Genomic DNA, 19,295 nt, shown 5'->3' on the forward strand with positions numbered 1-19,295 from the left:
CCGCGCTGTGCCCGCGGCCGGCGCGCGGACGGTCCGGCGAGGGCTCCCCTAGTTTTCGGTCCCCGAAACCTCTTCCCCCCACTCGGCCATTCCAAGAGGACGCGCCTCTGTGGGGGCTTCGACCCCGTCAAGCTTTTCCCCGTTCCGTGGGGTACCCTGCGGCTGCCCAGGGGCCTGTCGCCGCTTCCCACGTCGCCTTCCCCACGAACGCGCGCTCCCCGCGCGCCGATGCCGTGCGTGCGGCGAGGCTCTCCCGACCCCACGGCGTCGGCCCCCTGTGCGCCCGTCTCCCGCTAGGCTTTGTCCGCCGGGGATGCGACAGATCGGGCTCAGGAACGGCGCTGCGGCCCCTCCGAGCTCCGGGCGCACACCCGTTTGCCTTTCCTCTCGCCGCATTCGCCCCCCGCCCCGGTTTGTCCAAATCCCTCGGACGCAGGGCCGTCAGGCAGGCAGCGGTCGGGGCCTGCCCCGCATCCCGCATCCCGCGCCGCCTTTCTCCACCTCGCTCCCGGCCGCGTGTTCCTGCCACGCCAGCCAGCGCAGGCCCCTCCTGCGGACCCGAACGCGGGGTTTCGGGAAAGATAGGAGGCAGGTATTTCACCAAGTGGATTACATCGTATCTAGATTTCTGCGATGCCGAAGCGAAGCCGGGGCGAGGCCGAGGTGGGTTAGGGTTCCCGGTTGGTCGCCGGGCAGGCCTGGGGCTGCTTCCAGGAGCCGAGGCGAGGGGACCGCTTTCCCTGTCAGATGGCGCATTAACAGGGACCCAGACTTCGCAGAGCCCCGAGGGCATTGAAGGGAGAAGAGCGGCCGAGGCGGGGCCCATGTCGGGGACTGGTCTGTGTGACCGAGTGGGCGCGGGAGACTTGTGCATTCGTCACCGCGAATAAAAGGGACAGCATGTGAGGACAATCAAGGGAGGGCGAGTGTGTGGCAAAGCGCTCCTCCCCCGTTATTAAAAACACACCGTGAGAGAGATTGTGCGGACCTCTCCACGCCACCAAAAGCGCCGAGAAAGAACAGAAATGTCTTCTTTCTCTGTTCCCTGGGCTGTCAGCTTTCCTGAAAACTGACGAAGCTCTTAGACCCAGTGACCACACACAAAATATTCTTCTGCTGCTCCATACCGCTTTGACATAATATACTTGAAGTTACCCCCAGGTGGATAGAGTACTGGGCACGTTTTATTTGCTTTGAAAAGATAACTTTACATTTTTCAGCACCAAATAAAAATCCATGTTTGAGTTGGGATGAGCCGGACAATACAGAAAAAATAGAAGTGAAAAACGCATGACCGCTTCCCAAAGCGGTGATTGTGGGTAACGTTTTTTTCTTGAGATAGGCCTGGATCTGTTCTTGATTGTTTGTTGCTACAGTGTCTGAGTGAAAGTCGCAATTTTTAAGTAATTCAGTAGCTTTTGCCCACACAACGCCAAGTCTCACCTGTGGATAAAGCCGTTGGTTGATGGCTTGCCTTTTTTTTCTCTCTTGCTTCTCATCAGAAGGTTTTGGGATTGTGTCGACCCAATCTTTATCTTTCTGCTTATAGGTTACCGGAATGTCCACATCTTCAGGCGCAGCGCTAGCAAACTCAAAAGTATGGGAGCTTAGGAGAGGATTTGGGTTGTGAATTTCTATTCTGTTTGTTAAAAAAAAAAAAAAAAAAATCACGAATCAAAGGAGGCTTAAGGGTCAACACAGCTGTCTGGCCAGTCAAATCTCCTTTAAGGAAGTCAGGCTGTGTCAAGACGAGAAGGAACAGTTGTGAGGTCCTTAGCCAATGTCCCTCACGTCTCGGCCCCTCCGGGTTTGGCGGCGTGGGCTGATCTGAGTCGCTTCTCCCCTCACGGAGCTGTTTCTGCAGAGGGAAAATTGCAGGGATCAACGTGCCAGCTGTTGGCCAGAACCAGGGAGATTTTACAGAGAAGTGTGATCGGCATTATTCGGAGAGGGGGGGATGCTGCAGGGAGGGTTTTGAATTTTAATTTCGACGTATATTTTGGAAATGCAGATGTCCAAAACGGAGTGCCGGGACTCTGTTGCCCGTGGCACACCGGCGACCCTCGTCTGCGCCCAGCCCGTCAGCTGTTTGTTTTATTTTGTTTTGTTTTGGTTTTTTTTAAGCCTAATTTTATTCCTTGTTTTTCTCCCCTGTTGTCCATCCCAATATTGGCCTTTTCTTCTTCCAACAAAACGGGGGTTTAATATATTTGATCATCTTACCGGTATTAGTCTCCGCCTGGTTGTTGCTGCAGGGGAGAAGGGAGAGGTTTGTTGGCTTCTTTGTTTTGAGATTAGGCTCTTGACAAACTCCTCTCTCCAGCAAGCTTTGATCCAGCTTCTGGGCGATGAGAGGCTGTTGAGGAGAAGTCCTAGCCTGCCTTCAGGGGGCGTGCGGCCTGACGCTTTTCCCTCTACATCCCCCTGACTAGCAAGTATTTCTGGAAGCCTCCTCTACTTGGAGTGGAGGGCTAGGTGCTTGATGGAAGCTATTCAGAAAGACTACGTATTTGTCCTCAAGAGGGATCCAATCCAATCCTAGATCATAGTCACTTTTTTTTCTTTAACAAATCCATTTGTAAAAATAAGTTTGCTTTTTTCCCCCCCGTCGGATCTCTTTAAAATTTGAGGCCCGGCCAAGGCAGATGGAGAGGAAAATAGCACAGAAGTGGAAGCGGAGGGTGGTTGGTGGTAGACTGTAGAGCGCTGAATAAAACTGAACCTCCAGGAATTGCCCTCCTTCCCATGATTCATGAAATTCAAGTGCTGTTTCTACACATGAAAATGAAAAAAACATAACCAACGTGCAGTCTCCAGGGAAGGTCACAAACATCATTCTGACAAGGAGCGTTTATCATATTTATTTTAGTCATTAGTATTCCGTGTTTGGGGCAGTTCTGAGTTTGAATTATTAGCTGCCTTATTCATGATGTCAGGCGACCAGTTAAAAAGTGAAAATTCTATTCCATCGGCCCGTCGTCATGCCTTCTCGACGTCAAGCTCCGAATTTGTCTAATTAAAAAAACGGAATTGACAGCGGCGTCTTAGGCACACAGCCATTCATTTGAAAACTTAGGATGTTTTGTTAACTATTTCGTCTCATACACTAGGACGCCCTTAGGAAAAACTGGTCTTCCCATCATCCAAAAACAAATAAGCGTTTACGACCGGAGTGGAGAAAGCTGATTTACGAATGTTCAGAAATTAAGAACTGGAGGTGACCTTGACTGTTCGTGACATGTCATCCGAGAAAGGAGACCACTTAGGTGGGACAGTGCGTTTTCGGAACCGATGAAGGTTGCACGTGGGGGGCTGAAAGCGTGCGTGTGTAAAAACTGGACACAGCTGTCCCCACGCTCCTGAAAGGTAGCCGACAACTGAAATATTTTCCAGCCTAGGGGACTTCTATTTATATAGCTGTCTCTCCCCATGTAACCGAGTCCTCTGTGATCTGGTTTGTTGGGAATTCTCTCTAAATTGGTTCAGAACAAACACCGTAGCTGGACTCGAGTCCGGGACGGAAGAGGCTGCTGAGTAATAGGAAGGCGGTAATACAATAGATAATTGAGGCTTCAGGAAGGGATCCCACGGTTCAATCCAGCGGACATTGCGTCTTTCATGTGCCTGGCGGCTCGGCGTGCCAGGCAGGGCCCTGCCCTCTCGCACGTGAGGTTCGTCGTTATCCCTTAGATGGCTGGGGACGTCCGAGGAGCGGGGTGGGGCGGACCTGCGGTCATCCATGCTGCTCGTCGATATTATGACTCCCCACATGTCCGCAGATCGCAGGCCGTGGGAAGCCTCGGCTCCCGGGGCCGGGCTGCGTTTTGTGCCCTTTCTTTCTGAGCAGACCGATTTTCCGAAGAAAGGACCAGCGTGCGGCAAAGTGCATGTGACTCTTGCATCTTTCTCTGCCGTATCTCTCGTTGGCGGTCCCTCGGGGAGAATGGCTGGGCTCGTGGTCTCTGGGAGGACCCGTAATGAACCAATTCTGCATTTTACCAAGGTAGCGTAGGGCGTGCGGGCGTGGGGAGGAGAGTTAGTTTGGGTTTATTACTGTGACATCCCTTGGAGATCAAAATTGGACACGCGGGTCGCTCATAAAAGGAGCCTAGAGATGAAATCTCCGAGGTGATGGTTCCCTTTTTGCTCGACCTTATCTCTGTTGGCCCCGCTCCTGGCCTAATAAAATTTAAGGCATATAAAACTCAAACACAACTAGGTAATAAATCGATGTCTACGTTCAGCCGTGGGGGGGCTTAGCCCGGACTCCCCACCGTCCACGGGCTGTGGCTGCGGCTGTGCAGGCCGGCTTATCTCTTCTTTATTTAGAGGGTGACTGGAAATAGTCCATGCTCACAGGCGCTTCCTTTTATATATATATATATATATATTTATATTGGTCCCTGGGTAGGACTTTCTTGGAATCTAAGACTTAAAATTCTGAAATAAAATCAGATGGCAGGAGCAGGTATTAGCGGTGTTCCGGGTCTAGAGACGAAGGCTGCTTTGCAGAGCAGGCTCGTGGGAGTCTTTGGTTCTTCCATAAATGGGCCGGGGCGCGCCGGAGAAGTTATTTATCTCGTTGGCTTTCACCGACCGTAGGGTTCGGGGGCTTTTGTCGTCCACCTGGCCGAGGCGCTGCTTTTGCTCTTCAGCTTCCAGTGACAAGAGGTTTTCTGAGAGTTCGTCATGTTTCTCGCTTTTTGGTTTCATTTTTCTTATTTACGGCTTCTGTATGAACCCGGACACTGTTACTCGTTTTAGAGAGGCCTCTTCCTTATTACTTCTTAATTCTGAGAAGAGCGTTGGAGATAATTAGCAGGTCTTGTATCTCTAATGAGAACAATTCCATTTCTCGAATCATCGGCGGGTTATTTTTATGGTCCAAGGACATTTGGGGGCCCCGGTGTTTAGAAGCGAGGAAGTACACAAGGATTCAGAATGCTCGTTACTTAGCAGAAATTTACTCAAGCTCCTTAGAGTAAATGTATGTACAACATGTCATTGCGGAATTATATCGGGTAACCAAGTTCAAATCACGTCACCTTGAGACTTTTAAGCACAGTTGTACAACACAGGGCGAGGGACTGGGGGGAGGGGACAGTGCAGTCACATCTGCCGTGGAAAGATTTGAAAACAATTTCTGCCTTAGCTATGAAATCTCAGCTATACTTTAATGCTTAGAAAAAAGGTTTTTTTTTTTTCATATCTTTCCAACATGAATTTTTAAATGCCTTTCATGTCTTCGGAGGCAAAGTCTCAGCGAGGCACTTGCCGGTGAGCTGGGGAGGGCAGGGGCTGGACGGGACGCCTCTCTCCCCCGCGCGGAAGGGCAGGGCGGGCTCCTGCGTGGGCGGGTGGCTGTGCCTGTTTCCAGCAGGCCCGTCTCCCCTCAGGGAGACCCGCTGTGCTTTTCCAAAAGTCTGTTAGCGACACGATGGCCAGTGCTGTTGCCTGCGGCCTTTCAGATCTGCTTTGGAGAAGTTGGTAATTTTAGGAGCAAAGTGCAGAAAGGGACTTGCAGAAAATATCGTCTGAGGAGGGAGAAAAGAGGCCTTCCCTTTGCTCCTTTTTTCCGGGGCCACAGAGAAACCGTCTGGGGACCCTCGGGGCCCGCGTGCCCTCCCCGTTCGCTCTGACCAGCGCCGTGTGCCACGTTACGTTTTCACTAACCGGCGTCGGCCGCAGCTTTGTGTCTCTCTGTCATATTAGAGAGAACCCCGCCAACCGTCCCGCCGCAGCGAAGCGAGCGCCCCCCAAATGTCAGATCGTTATTTCGGTCGTGCGCGGTCATCTGCCTCCGTATTTTTAACCACAGCGAAATTAATAAAGTTGCCGCGGCCCCGGCATTAATTAGCAGGAGGATTAGAGCCCCATCAGCTGAAAAGGAGGTGTAAGCGCTCTAATCTCCCTACGTGTTTGTTTTCACACTCCTGGAAATAAATGAAATGCGACTTAGGGTAGGGATTAAGTTTCCTTTGGTGGCAGGCAGCAGGCACAGCAGAATGTGAGAGGCACCCAGTGGAAGGCGTGACCTTCCTGCAAGCGTCCCCCTGTGGCCATACCTGGCCCCATCACTGGCCCCATCACAGACAGCCCCGCCTGGGTAGCTGCGAAAGGGTGTCTAAAGCCTGCCTCTGAGCTGTGCTTTTCGGGGTCGAGGCCGGGCGACCGGGGCCTCTGCAGAGCTGGTCGCCGGGCTGCCGCGCTCGGCTGAGCTGGAGGTTAATGAAACCGTTGCCACAGCCCCCATGATAATGTCCTGACGACTGAACACACAGGACAGGCCGAGCTTTTCCTGGGCTGACCGATGGCCCTGGAAGGCGTTCGCTCTCTTCCAGCCTCTCCGGATTCCGGTCCGGGGACCTATTTCCGGATAAGGGGAACTCCGAGTGCTTCTGCTGCCTCCCCGGGCCTCCTCGGCTCTGCCGCCTGTTACGTTCGTGTTTAGCATCGTCACCATGTAGCGGACAAGCCCTGACAGGTAGCGGGCCACCCTGGATGAGACGACCTGGCCTGACAGGCCCAGCTGAACTCTGTTCATATAAAAAAAATACGCATAGCATCCAGGGTTGCTGGGAAGGGACCACCTGCTTATCTGGACCTGACCTCTGGCCCCATGCCATCCTGCCCCCCCCAAACCCCGGGGCCCTGTGTCCCGTGGAATTCTATTAACTAGACTCCTGCAAGCATCACCTATTACCGAAGCAGCATCTCATCATCTGCCTCGCGCCCCGCAGGCCAGCCTCATGGACTGCTGGTCCTCTCGATTTTCTCGCTCAGAGGAACCGAGGTTTTAGACGCTCCGGTTCTCCCGGCCGAGGCGCCGGGCTCACTCAGCAGCCGGCGAGGGCGTTCCCCTCAGGTTTGCGTGGTTCTGTGACCGTGACTCTTTGGGTGACCGTTAAGGGCCCCTGAACCTCTCTCTGAGTGTGCCCAGTGCCTCTGCAGATGCCGGACGGAGGATGTGCTGCACCTGTAGGTGGGTGAGTTTTTGGCGGGTCAGAGACGTGCCTGGGTCTGCTGCTGTCACCAGGAGGTCACGGGGAAGCAGAACGGGAGTCGTTTGGCGAGCAGCCCGGCTGGCCTTCTGAGAGGACAGAGACGCATCTCTCGTTCTAACCTTTTTGCTGCTTCCCGGACTCCACGCATCTCCAGCCTGGAGAGAACCTCCTTTCATCTCGAGCCCCAGGTTGGGCTACTTCGAGGAGCGGGGGTCCCCAGAGCAGCCCCTCTCCGCACTCTACCCCCCTTCCGTGGCACCAAAGCCACTCCCGAGTCACATTCCCTTGCCTCCTCCCTATCAAGCCTCAGGAGCCTTTAAAAGGATTTTTCAAAACAAAACAAAACAAAACAAAACACCCCCTCCTGAACTCCAGATTAGGCTAAGCTCATTAAAGTTCCTTTAAATACCAAAATGTTGGGCTCCAGGGGGACTCGCCCCCAAACCATATTTCCATTGTTCTCACTGCTGTCATTCACTGGCCAGCTCCCTCCAGGCCCAGAAACGTCCCTCTCTCCACAGCGGGGGGCGAGCGTGTCTTTGTTTGAGTCCTGGACAGCCTGGGCCTGAGTGGGAGCCCATGCCAGCTTGGCCTGGGCCCCAGCTCCAAGGCGAGAAGAGGTTGATGCCTTTGGGGACATATGGGGGCCCGGCAGAGGGAATGGGCCGCTGCGAGGGGAAGGAGTGGCTCGTACAGTTTTCGGGAGCTGAGTAGTCCCGGGCCGCCTTCTAGTCTCTGGGGAGAACCAGGCGCGGCCAGACCTCCCATGGCCTGGACTCAAAGCCCTGTCTTCGCCCTGGAATGGCAGGTGGCTTTGCGAGCCCTCATGTCTGGGACCCAGCAGAAACGGGGGGGCCCCCCTTTCTCTTCCCGCTGGCACAGTCCAGAGTGGATTTTTACGGCCACGCCGGCCCCTGGCCTGATGCTGCCTCCTTCCCAAAGAGACCCGTGAAGGCATCCCCACCCCCTCTGCCATTTCAGGCTTCCTGCCCTGAAGCTGGCTCTTGGGGAAAGCTTTCTGGTTTTGAAGTGGAACAAATCCTTTTTAACCTAACCATCCAGAGTTTCCTCCCCTGCTGCTGGCTCCCCTCCCTCCTCCCCCCCCCCATGTGACAGGGTTTCCTATTGTGCGTTTATCCTGGTCCCCATGGCGGTGACAGCCACCACCTTCCCAGGGACACAGCGCAGTGTGTCAGAAGCGAAAACCCATGGGCAGTGCCATGAGGTGGATTTGGAGCTCCGAGGCAGGGACTACTCCAGGAGACCCCTCCCTGCACATTTCTGGCTGAAGTGTCACGTGGTCCCTGCCCCTGACGTTCCCCCGGGGTCTCTGCACCTGAGTCCTTGGACTCAACCAGAGCACGGGTTTTCCAGCCCCGTTTTTAACACCTCAGCTCACCCTCGCCTTCTCACTGGTCTTAGGCTCTAAACCTATCTGTGACCTGATTGTCGCATTGCCCTGTGTGCAGGCTAGAGCCCGCCCTTAGCTGCCACCGCGGAGAAGATATTATGAAGTTTCACATTGGGATGTACGTGACCATGTGGTTTTCTTCCAAAGATACTTTGTAACAGGAAGAGTATTCAGCCAAAGAAATGACTATCTAATGGTAGAATTTTATGTCCTGGAATGTGCCAGTAAAGTGATAATTTTGGGCAGAATACAAATATCACTTTGTAGGAAGCTTCCCTGTTTACCTGCCTGTGAGGCTGACCGTGAGTAGCCTTTTCTTCTGGGCTTTATTTTCTCTGTGCACTGTTACTGGTTGGGATCGTCTATTTCAAAAGTCCGTGCCCATGGACGGGAGGGGGTCAGACAAGGGGCCGTGAGCGGTTTGGGTACTGCACAGCTCTCTCCATCACTAGAAAGATAATCTGAGACACCCTTCCTCCTGTCAAGAGACGTCCAAGCCACGTATGCACAGCAGCAGTGACCACTTCAGAGCACTATTGTGAGAATTACACGAGATGATAAACGTGAGAAGCCTTTCGGTAAAATATGGAGAACTGTATGGGGCTGGCTGTTAGTGGTGCAGTTTGTCAGTACGGGCAACGGAACACGTGGTCTCAGGAGCCGTGTGCTCTGACGATTCTGTACCGCGAGTGGCCGACAGCGTGGACCGTAGAGCCGCTGTGTCTGGGGTCAGATCCTTGCTCCACGTCACCAGCTGTGTCGCCTGGGGCAAGTGTCCTTTCTCTGTGTTCGTTTCTTCTCTCTAAAATGGGAATAATAATCACGCTCACCTCACAGGGTCATTTCCAGTTAATATCCTACAGCACAGAGATCAACGCTTGGCTCCTAGAGAATGCCATGGAAAAAAAAATGGGTTGAAAAAAATGTATCCTTCTCACATTTCAAGGAGCCTTTACAAATATTGTCTCTGTTGGAACGCACAACAATTTTAACGATTATATCAGGAGAGATTCGTTTCTCCCTGAGTTTAGTAGGTGAGGATTGTGCCCGAGGTCCCAATGCTGGGAAAGGGAGAAGCTGGGTGCTGTCCCCAGCGCCGACCCTGGTCCAGCGGCCTTCCCCCTGAATCACACCCTCTGCTGCTCGAATCCTGGTGTTCACACCCCAGTGAGATCACAGTTCTCAGTCTGTGCTGGGAAAACAAGTCCCCACCTGCTAGATGCTGGAGCCGCCAGGCGGCCTTCGCGGGCAGCTGTTTCTGTGTGCTGTGGCTTTAAGGGACGTTTTCGGATTTGGGGACCGCCTGCGCACGTGTGTGTGTGCGTGTGTGTGTGTGTGGACGCTGCTGGCGCCCCCTAGTCACGTCTGTTTCCCCGGCCCCTCTGGCAGAGCTGTTCTTCCTCACGGAAAGGCGGACGAGCGTCCGTTCACCCCCTCTCTGGTTCCAGAGTCGGCTACGGGTGACGTTCGTTCGGGGAGCCGGTCTGCACGCTGGCGGCAGGACTGTCCGATGTCGGATCTGGAGCCTTCCGGACGTCACTTCCGCTGGGCCCAGCCGGCAGCTGTCCACCCGTGTGGCGGCCAGCTCCCTGCCGAGTGTTCTTCCGAAATGAGTTGTGTTTTCACACAGGCCCAGCCGCAGCCGGGAAGGGCCCAGCGGACCCCGCGTCCGGCTGACTTCCAGAATCGTCGACTCTCTCTCGTCGATTACGCGGCCTGGCTGCAGCCACAAAGAGATAATGGGACCTTGGTGTCTAAGGAGATGAAGTATTCTCGAGTTGTATTATTTCTCTTGCCAGTGCGGACGCTCGGTTCCCTTAAAACGAGTTCCAGTCAGTTTCCGAGAGAGATAAAATGTACGTCTGAATTTAACCTCTCACTGGCGTTTAATGAAACTAGAGATTTCGGGTACTACGTGAGCCACTGGAATGCGCTGCGCCTAATCGGACGTGGATCTCTCGAATTTAGAATTAAATGGGATCTTAGAAACGGACGGTCCGTTGATTAAATCACTCCTTCGCTCGTGTAATTATCTAACAGGCTTATTACATTCTCACGTGTGCCAGGGACGTAAAAATCAATAGAGCGAAGCACTGACGCCTCAGCGATCTACTCGGGGTCGCTGAGAAACAGAAGTCAACCAGATGCTCGGGAGAGTTGCGTTGTTTTCGGAGGCCCGAGGGACAGAGAACCGGCCCCTTTAAATCCCGGGGTCTGCGTCGCCACGGGCCGTTCACTCTCTCTGTAGCGCTTGTCACAGTTTGAGACACACATTCGTGCGTTGGCTTGTCGTCCGGCTGTGCCGCTAGATCACACGCTCTAGGACGCAGGCGCCTTCCCATTGTCGTCATGTCCTGGGTTCTGAGCCCCGCACCTCCAGGGTCTCGCACGGCACTTGACACGTAGTAGGTGTTCGGCAAACGCGTGGCGGCTGAGTGGAGAAATCAGTCCCAGACTGGCTTGGGACGGTGCAAAAGCTTCACGGAAGAGGTGACGTAAAATGACCCAGCAAATAAATAGACATTTCAGATCGTGACAAGTGCTGTGAAGATAACGAAAAGCCCGTAGCAACGTGGAACCTGGGGGCACAGGGCTTCAGGGTACGTTAGCATACACATGTGAGACGAGGGGGCCGGCCTTGGGGTACCACAGAGAGTGAGGAGGCCGAGGATGGGGCTTTGGGAGACTGTGGGACAGGACGACACAGGCAGGAGAGGCCAGCAGGGCGAGCGGGTTCTGGAGGACAGGGCAGTGGCGGGGTTTCAAACATGGGGGCCGCCATGTCGCCCTTGGAGTTGGCTCTTGGGCGTCGGTAGCCTTATCAAGAACAGCTTTGTCAGCGGCGCGGAGGGGACGGACGGCTTTGGGATGGGTGCCGCAGTACCAGGGGACTGAAGGAGCGGAGCGAGCCAGGCGGCCGGCTCTTCTGAGGGGACGCAGCACGGAGGGAGGAGGAGAGGGAAGACAGGGGGCACGTGCGGGGGAGATGGCAGGAAGCGGGGACGTCCGAGGATGCGGCAGGGTCGGGCCCACCTGACCGGGAAGGTGGAGGAGGAGGAACCGAAGGTCCGGGGCAGAGCGAGGCGGCCCGGGCGGGTGAGGCGCGGGCACGCTGCGGGGCCGGGGGCCGCCTCCCCCCCGCCTCGGCGTTCCTCGTTCCCTTGTGCATTTTTCTGTGGATTAGCCGGAGCTGGTCGCCACGGAGCAGAGGTCACCATGGAGCTGGCCACGGAGGAGCAGAGGCCGGGAGAAGGTGGGTCTGGAGTCTCTCTGGGGCGGCCCTGCAGCTTCCCGCGTGGGCCCTTTCCCAAGGTCGCCCTGGCTCATGGGTCTGATGTTGGTGGCGGCAGAGCGAGGCTCCCGCCTGCACCCTTCTTCCTCAGACGCCAGTTGTCGCAGTGGGGACCTCGCTCGCTGTCCCCGTCCCGTGCTCATCCTCGGCCACGCACAGCCCTGCTGGGTCGCAGCGAGGCCCGGGGTGTGCACGGTGTGGCTGACTCCACGGGACAGGCGTGCGAGCCCCTCGGGCCGGGAGCTGGGTGACTGGACAGACTGTGTGCCCGTCGGCTCTGGGGCCGCCAGGGGACCGTAAGCGGGGCGGGGGCTCCGAGATGGCGACTCTGTCCTGCTCGTTCCCCAGACCACAGTGGCCGCTGTCCTCCGCTTTTCAGTCTTGTCCCCTGGTGGGTTCACATGCCGACTCCGCCAGACTGGAGGCCAGCGTGACCCCATGAGGTCAGCGGGAGTGACCGCGTGAGGCCGGCGGGAGTGACCTCGTGAGGCCTGCGGGAGTGACCTCGTGAGGCCTGCGGGAGTGACCTCGTGAGGCCGGCGGGTTCTCAGAACCCTCGGCCTTTAACCTGCCTTTCCCGTGTGTTGACAGGGTGGCCGTGGGCCGTGGGCCGATCCCTTAGCCTCGCTCAGTCTCCCCTCTACCTCAGCCTGAGCCCCTGGCTGTGGGGCGCACTGCCCCGTGTGTCCGGCGCGGGGCAGGGAGTCAGGGAGCAGAAGCCGGTTAGGTAGGAATCCTTCCCTAGGCCTAGGGCTGCTATATCTATGTGACCCCAGGAAAGAAAAGGTGACAGGGTCGCAAGCGGCCAGACCTCTTAACTTAGAGGTGAGTTTAATGGAAATCGGTGTCACCAAAGAAGCTGTCTTCCGTGGCTCCGCCTCAGCGCCCGGTGGACTTGGCGGCAAGTCTCTCGGTGGCGGGTTATGTGGTGTCGCAGCCACCCGGCTGGCGCATGGAGTGGCCTTTTCTGCTCGTCGACGGGCTGCGAGAGCTTGGTTCAGGCTGAGCCCGGGGACGCTCGGAGGGAGAATTGGATGGCACTTCGTACCGTATTATTCTTCACGCTCCCTGTCGCCAGAGAGCAGGGCCGAGTGCTCTGTGCCCTTGAAGTGGCAACGCGGACGCAGTGGGGCTTGCGAAGCCGTGAGTCGCCAAGCCCAGTCAGTGTCAGCTCAGGGAGACGTTCTCCATCACCGGCCCCTCCCCCTACTCAGCCACGAAGGGATTAAGGGGCTCCCCGGTGGACGCCCTTCAAAGCGGGCGAGCTCCTGCGATGGGGCGGCCTCGGCGTCGCGCTTGCCTCCCGGTCGGACAGAGGACGTCGGGAGCTCACAGCCCTGTGTTGTGCTCAGATGCGCCGTCAGGAAAGGCTCAGGCCGCGGAATGCAGGGCGCCATCTCCCCGACTTCTTACTAGGTGGAGCTCGTTCCTGGGGACAGGACGGGGAGATACGCCCTGCCCGTGTAGCGGCCGCTGTCGGGGGAGCACGTGCTCTTTGTTGGAATTGGCCGGTGTTTCAGGAGAAGCGAATGGACAGCCGTGTGCGCAGGTGTGGCAGTCGTGGGTCGCGGGTCAGCCATCACCTGCAGCCTTGAACACAAAGCCTGTGCTCTGAGTTGTCCTTTTTTGGGGTCCTCTCTCTCTCTCTCTCTCTCTCTCTCTGTCATGCACACACGCACACACGTGCTCCATCCTCCTGTGTAACCAAGGACACGCATGTGTGGGGTCACAGGACAAAGTCAGAGGTGTGACCTGTGGCCGGAGAACTGAGTCGGCGCCCCTTGGTTTCAGGGGGAAGCCAGCCCGTCTCCTTAGGCTCACAGCACCGGGGATGGGTAAGTAATTTGACTCTGAATTTATTCCATGTATGGACTTATTCAGCTAATATTTATTGAGCGTCCACTATGTGCTGGGCATCGTGACGGGCGCTTGGGCTAGAGCAGTGAGCCGCAAACAGCAAACCTCTGACGTCGTGCGGCTTGCGTTCTAGGGGAGGAAGGATAATAAAAAACCAAATGTGCCTCTGCCAGATATCCGCAAGCTTGACTCCTTTTCCGTGTTTACTCGAATGTCCACCTATGCGGCGTGGCCTCCGCCGCTGCCCTCACCGCCCCCAGCGAGTTCTTTGTGGCTCTCTGTTCCCAGCCACTCATCACGGTAGCCCGCACTGTGGTTCGGTCTTTGTTATGCCAGCCTGTGCTTTCCCCATGGGATGCGAGCCCCCGAGGACACAGACCTTGCGTTCACTGACCCGGAGAGGCTGGAACGGTTCCGTTGACTAGCCCGGCGCCTGGAGGGTAGTAGGTGTCCAGTTGCTGGGGGAAGGCCTGCGGTCACTGGTCCAGCCATAAGCTGTCTGTGCCCGTGGCGAACAGGTGAAGACAGGACGGTGATCCCCAGCTGTCCCACCCGAGCTGGGTGCCCTTTGCTGAGGCGTGTGTGCGTGTGTGTTTCGCGAAGGGCTTGGGTGCGTGGATTTTGTTAGACCCCGGTACCTGCCTGTGATCCCCAAATGGGTGAGCATTAGTGACCTGGAAGAAAGGGAGAGTGTTCGGCACGCACTGCGTAGAGATGGCAGCACCGTCTGCGTGGCCAGCCGAGGACGGACAGCCCCGCCCCGCCCCCACGCCGACGAGGCTGGAACCCCCAGCTCTGTCACTCGGCCAGTTAACCTCTGAGGAGTCTGCCTCCCCGTTTCTAAAAGCGGAGACGATCTCTTTACATACGTTAGAGGGACTCGAGATTATGTGTGTTTATACAGCTTCTAGTAGAGATCCTCAATAGATGGCAGCTAATGAGACTAATAATTTGCTCACTAACGTCTAGCGACGCCAGCCCACTGTAGATTATGCCCGTGCGGGCAACTTTATTCTCTTATCGGTGGTTTGTTTCTTTCGTTACTTTTAAACCTTGGCACTACTTTTCTGAGAATTCTCCGTGGATATACCCAATATTTTAAAAGGATGTAGAAGCAGGCAGATTGCCTTGTAGAGTAAAAACACACATCAGATTCATGAAAAAAAAAAAGAGCAAGAAACACTTGTTCTGAGGACAGTTATTACACACGTAAAATCCATTCTGCGTTGCTGTTTTATGTGAAGCGACTGTTAACTTAAGCTGCGAGCATCAGTATTGTTTGTTACATTAATCCTAAACTGAAAAATAATTAGCAAATTCGTTACGTAGGCTTATGTCTACTCTTCTTTGCCAGCAATTATGATCGTTCGTTGCCAACTGAAGGTTGAACCGAGTCCCCTGACTTGATTACAGCTGTCAGGAGGAAGTAATTAATGCTTTCGGACGTCACAAACCTGTGACCCTCCCAGGTCTCTTATGTCTTTAACGGAGGCTCAGTCTCTCTCAGAAGGTGCCCAAGGCTTATGAAGTTATCGATCATCTTTCTAAACAAGGCCACCGAATGGACCTTAATTGATCAGTTTGCTGATAGTAACTTAGTGAATGGGCCTACACTCCAATTTTCAAACGTGTCTGTGATGCTAATTAATTTAGGCATGCATCGTGTGAGTGCTTCAGCTTTGACAAGAGAGTTCAAAGTCATAGACTTTGTGTTTTCTTTTTAAGATGACACTCGGTTCCTCTCAATCCTTCTGATATTGACTTTGAAGCTTTGGTGGACCTTGCGGCAGTGGGCATCCAGCACCTCACAGAGAGACAAGCCAGAGGGCTTGGAAAACCAGACACTGTATCACAAGCTCGTCCCCAGTCTATGGAGGCCCAAAGGGGCTCAGTGATGGTCACCTGGTTTCTAAGTGGTGTGGACGAGAATGAGGCTCAGGCTTTCCAATGGCAGGTCCGGTGCTCTTTGCACTGTGTCAGAGGCATTCCGATCGCCGGGCTGGGTGGACAGGTCACGCCCATGTCTTCCATGAAGATTTAAGTTCAGGACGTTCTGGGACGGCTCTGGTGCTGAGCAGATCGGCTTAAGTCACTTTCCAGGAATAAGTGAAGTAGCTTTGTGTACACCACAGTCACACAGCCACTCCGTCCGATCACTGACCAATGATTGAGAAACAGAATCTACAGGGATGGCTGCGTTAGCGTGATAAACCGTTTCCTCCACCATCTTCCGGGGCGGGGCGCACGTGCATTTGACCATTAATGACCATGACCGTATAATGACCATGTCATATAGATGTGTATGCTTGTGTGTGTATATGCACACACACACACATGCAGCATCTTAGAGATGGATTTTAGAGATGGAGGGGACTTCGCGGGTCATGGTCAGTGTAATAGTTAATAACAGAGGACAGACGGCCTGATGTGTACTGTTTATTTTTACAGTACATCTCCCGTAGACAGCATATAGCCGAGTCTTGCTTTTTGAAAATCCATGCTGACAGCCTCCTTCTCTTAATTGAAGTGTTTGGTCCGTTAACGTTTAATGTAATCGTCGACGTAGTTGCATTTCAGCCGACCATTTTGCTATTTTTATTTTTTATTGACTTTGCTTCCCGCTAATGCACTCTGCGTTTTGTTCTCCATTTTTCTCTTCGTGCCTTCTTTTGGTTCCTGCCATTTTATTTTCGCGTTTCACTTTAACATGCTTATTGGTTTTTAACTATACCTCTTTAGAATTATTGTTAATTTTTTAGTGGTTGCTACCAGAATTGCAATATGCATGCTTAACTGTCGCAACGTGCTCAGAGCTAATGCTGTTCCACTGCATTTAACACCTAAGAACCTTGGCACGTGTTCTTCTGTTTACTTTCTCCCTTGGTGTTTTTAATTTTTTTCTCTTTTTTCGCTAGCTGTCATTTTTTTTTCCTCTGTTCTTCAGATTGCATACTTTCTATTGCTCTATATTTAATTTTATCAACCCTTTATTTGTCATCTCCAATCTGGCGTTAAGCCAACCCAGCGAACAGTTTATTTCAGCCATTGACGTTCTAGTTCTTGAGCTGCTCTGTCCAGTGCAGTAGCCAATAGTGACGTGTGGCTATTGACATCTAAATTAATTAAAATTGAGTGCAATTAGAAATTCAGTCCTTCGGTTGCACTGACCACATTGGAAGCACTGGACGGCCACACGTGGCTAGTGGCTCTGTGCCGGAGGCAAAGATACAAAATATTTCCATCGCCGCTAAAGGTCGTATCAGACGGTGCTCTTACAGAATTTCCACTGGATTCTTTTTCACAGTTTGAATTTCTCTGACGATGGTTCCCATCATTTCATTCTTTTTGCATATGTTTTTCTTTACATCCTCGAGCCTAGTTATAAGAGATGCTTTGAAGTCCTGGTCAGCTAATTCCAGCATCTCGGTGCTTTGGGGGGTGGTCTCCGCCGATTCTCGTTTCTCTTGGGGACGAGTCACGTTAATGACTTTAGACTGTATCCTGGACGTGATACATTGCAGATAACCCGAATTCTTATGTTTCTTCAGAGAATATTTGTGTTTTGTTTCAAGAGATTTCCAGTAGGCAAGTTAGCTTGGCTGAACTCAGACTGCAAACTCTGCCTTCCCATCGGCGGTGACAGCTAGAGCGCCTTTTCAGCTCCTTAGCCCTTAACTGGGCTGCTGAGTCGACCCAGCACCAAGCATCGGCGCCCAGCTCGAGCGTGGGGCAGGGCTCAGGGACAGACTTGGGGCTCCTCTTCTCGGAGACTTGCCAGGTTTCTGCCCTCATTTTTAGCGGCTGTGGTCGCCTGAAATTCTGCGTTCTGGTCCTTTCAGCCAGAAAGACTGTGGTTTTCCCATCTGAGTTTCTTAGTTGCCCTGTGTGACCAAAAGCTGTCGAAACAGGAAAATCGCCCGTTTCTGGTCAGTCCTTGCCGAGCCCCCTTTAGCGTCTGCCGGCTTCTGACATTGTCTGGTGTCCTCACTCGGTCGTTTTCTCGGTTTTGCCCGGAGTTTCTCGTCGTCTGTGGGTGGGTGGGTCTGACTGCAGCCACTTGGCCGTTGCCGGAAGGGGGACCTCGTTTCGGATCTTGACCCAGCCACTTCCTGCCGACCTTGTTCCTGCCTCTTGGGCCTCGGTTTCCCCATCTGTCCGATGAGAACGATACTGCTTGCCTTCCACACTTGTCGTGAGGAAGACATAGGTGCCGTAAATGCACTCGGAACGTTTCCGGCGCAGCCACCGCTCCGTGTTAGCTGTCGTTAACGCTGTTACGAGTTGGGTCTCCTTGTTCTGTGGATGTGGAAGTCACATAGCTGATGAGTGGGGTTCCTAACCCCCACCTGCGCTGCACACACCCCGCACAAGCCCCCCCCCACACACACACAGACACACACGCACACGAGCTATGACTGTCTTAGAGAGAGACATGGCCTATCGGTAACGTTTTGATTTTTCGGTGTGACTCTAAATGATTTTATGCATCCATGGGGTTTAATGCGTTGAAACGTGGCTGACAGGTCCTATGAGAAGCCTTCTGTCGGACTCCGCCACAGGGTTTGTTTCTCGCATTCGTCGCCCTTTGTCCCCCGCGCCACCGTCAGGCTTTCGCGGGGAGCTCCTTGCTGTGGGGGCCCTTGCTGGCTTCCGACGCATTGCTCCGGTCCCCCTCCCACAGTTTCACTCCCTCTGTGCTCTGCGTGAATCGGCTTCCCCGGCCTGTCGTGCGCTTTGCCCTGCACTGACCTGCCTCCCGGTCGCTGACATGTTTTGGGGCCACAGAGGCCCAGCCTTGCTCAGAGGTCAAGCCTGGTATTTCGGCCCTCTGTGCATCTGCAAAGGCCTGGGTAGGAGGCCCCGCTGTTGGCAGGCCAGGGCCCTCTGTGGGGCCAGGGGTGCCCTGACACACAGTGACGGTTGTCAGCATCGTCCTGCATTTTGAGATTTCTGCCCCAGAGAGACAGATGGCTTCTTCTCTCCCAGCAATTGTGTCATGAGCCGAGCCGGTCTTCAGAAGCCATGTTCTCTCCATGTGGGTCTGAGCTGAGCCAGGAAACCCCAGATAGCGAGGGGACGGGGCGTGCACCTTCCTTTGTGGTTTGGCAGAGACCCTAGAACTCATTGGACATCAAGGTCTGCGTCACTTGTCTCTGGGGTTGACGAGGCTGAATCTCGCTGTGGGTCCCGTGCTGAGGCTCATCCATCCACACAGCGCCGCCTCCAGCAGGATGTGGCCGTCACGGGCACAGGTCACAAGCAATAAAGGTGGCCCTGCCGGGCGAATCACCTGTCTCAGCCTTGGCTGGGCTCCTGGCCAGGTGCTGGGACAGGCGTGCAGCGGGGCAGGAGTGTGGCAGGGCACAGCGGGGAGCTCGCCTTCCAGACCCGTGGGCTTGCACGGGCTCACTCGTACCCGCGTGTTAACTGTCCGCACTCGGAAGTCGCTCTGCCGGTGGGACGGCCGGCGTGCCCAGGGACAGAAGGGGAAATGAGCACCTCTCCCGGTACCCTGCTCTGTCCCGTGTGCTGACAGGCTGTTGCCGGAGCCGGGGCTGACACCTAGGCAGCCGAGTCCTCTGTCCTCAGCGTCAGTCATGGGAGCGGACGCTTGGCCCAGTGGGCTCCTGCATGGGTCGTGAGAACGAGGTGAACGGGGGTGCAGCCTGGCACTCTGCTGGATGAGTTTTTCTCTCTCCCCGTTCGCGTCTTAGGCTCTCCTCCTCCCCCC

The 19,295-nt window shown here is 54.6% G+C and overlaps 1 protein-coding gene across 1 annotated transcript in view; it reads left to right on the top strand.

Moving 5' to 3' along the window:
* LMX1A (LIM homeobox transcription factor 1 alpha) overlaps positions 1–19,295 on the top strand; it is a 106,942-nt gene that overhangs the window by 2,522 nt on the left and 85,125 nt on the right. The window lies entirely within an intron of this gene.

Source organism: Pteropus alecto, unplaced genomic scaffold (assembly GCF_000325575.1).
Source record: "Pteropus alecto unplaced genomic scaffold, ASM32557v1 scaffold101, whole genome shotgun sequence".
Classification (NCBI taxonomy): domain Eukaryota; kingdom Metazoa; phylum Chordata; class Mammalia; order Chiroptera; family Pteropodidae; genus Pteropus; species Pteropus alecto.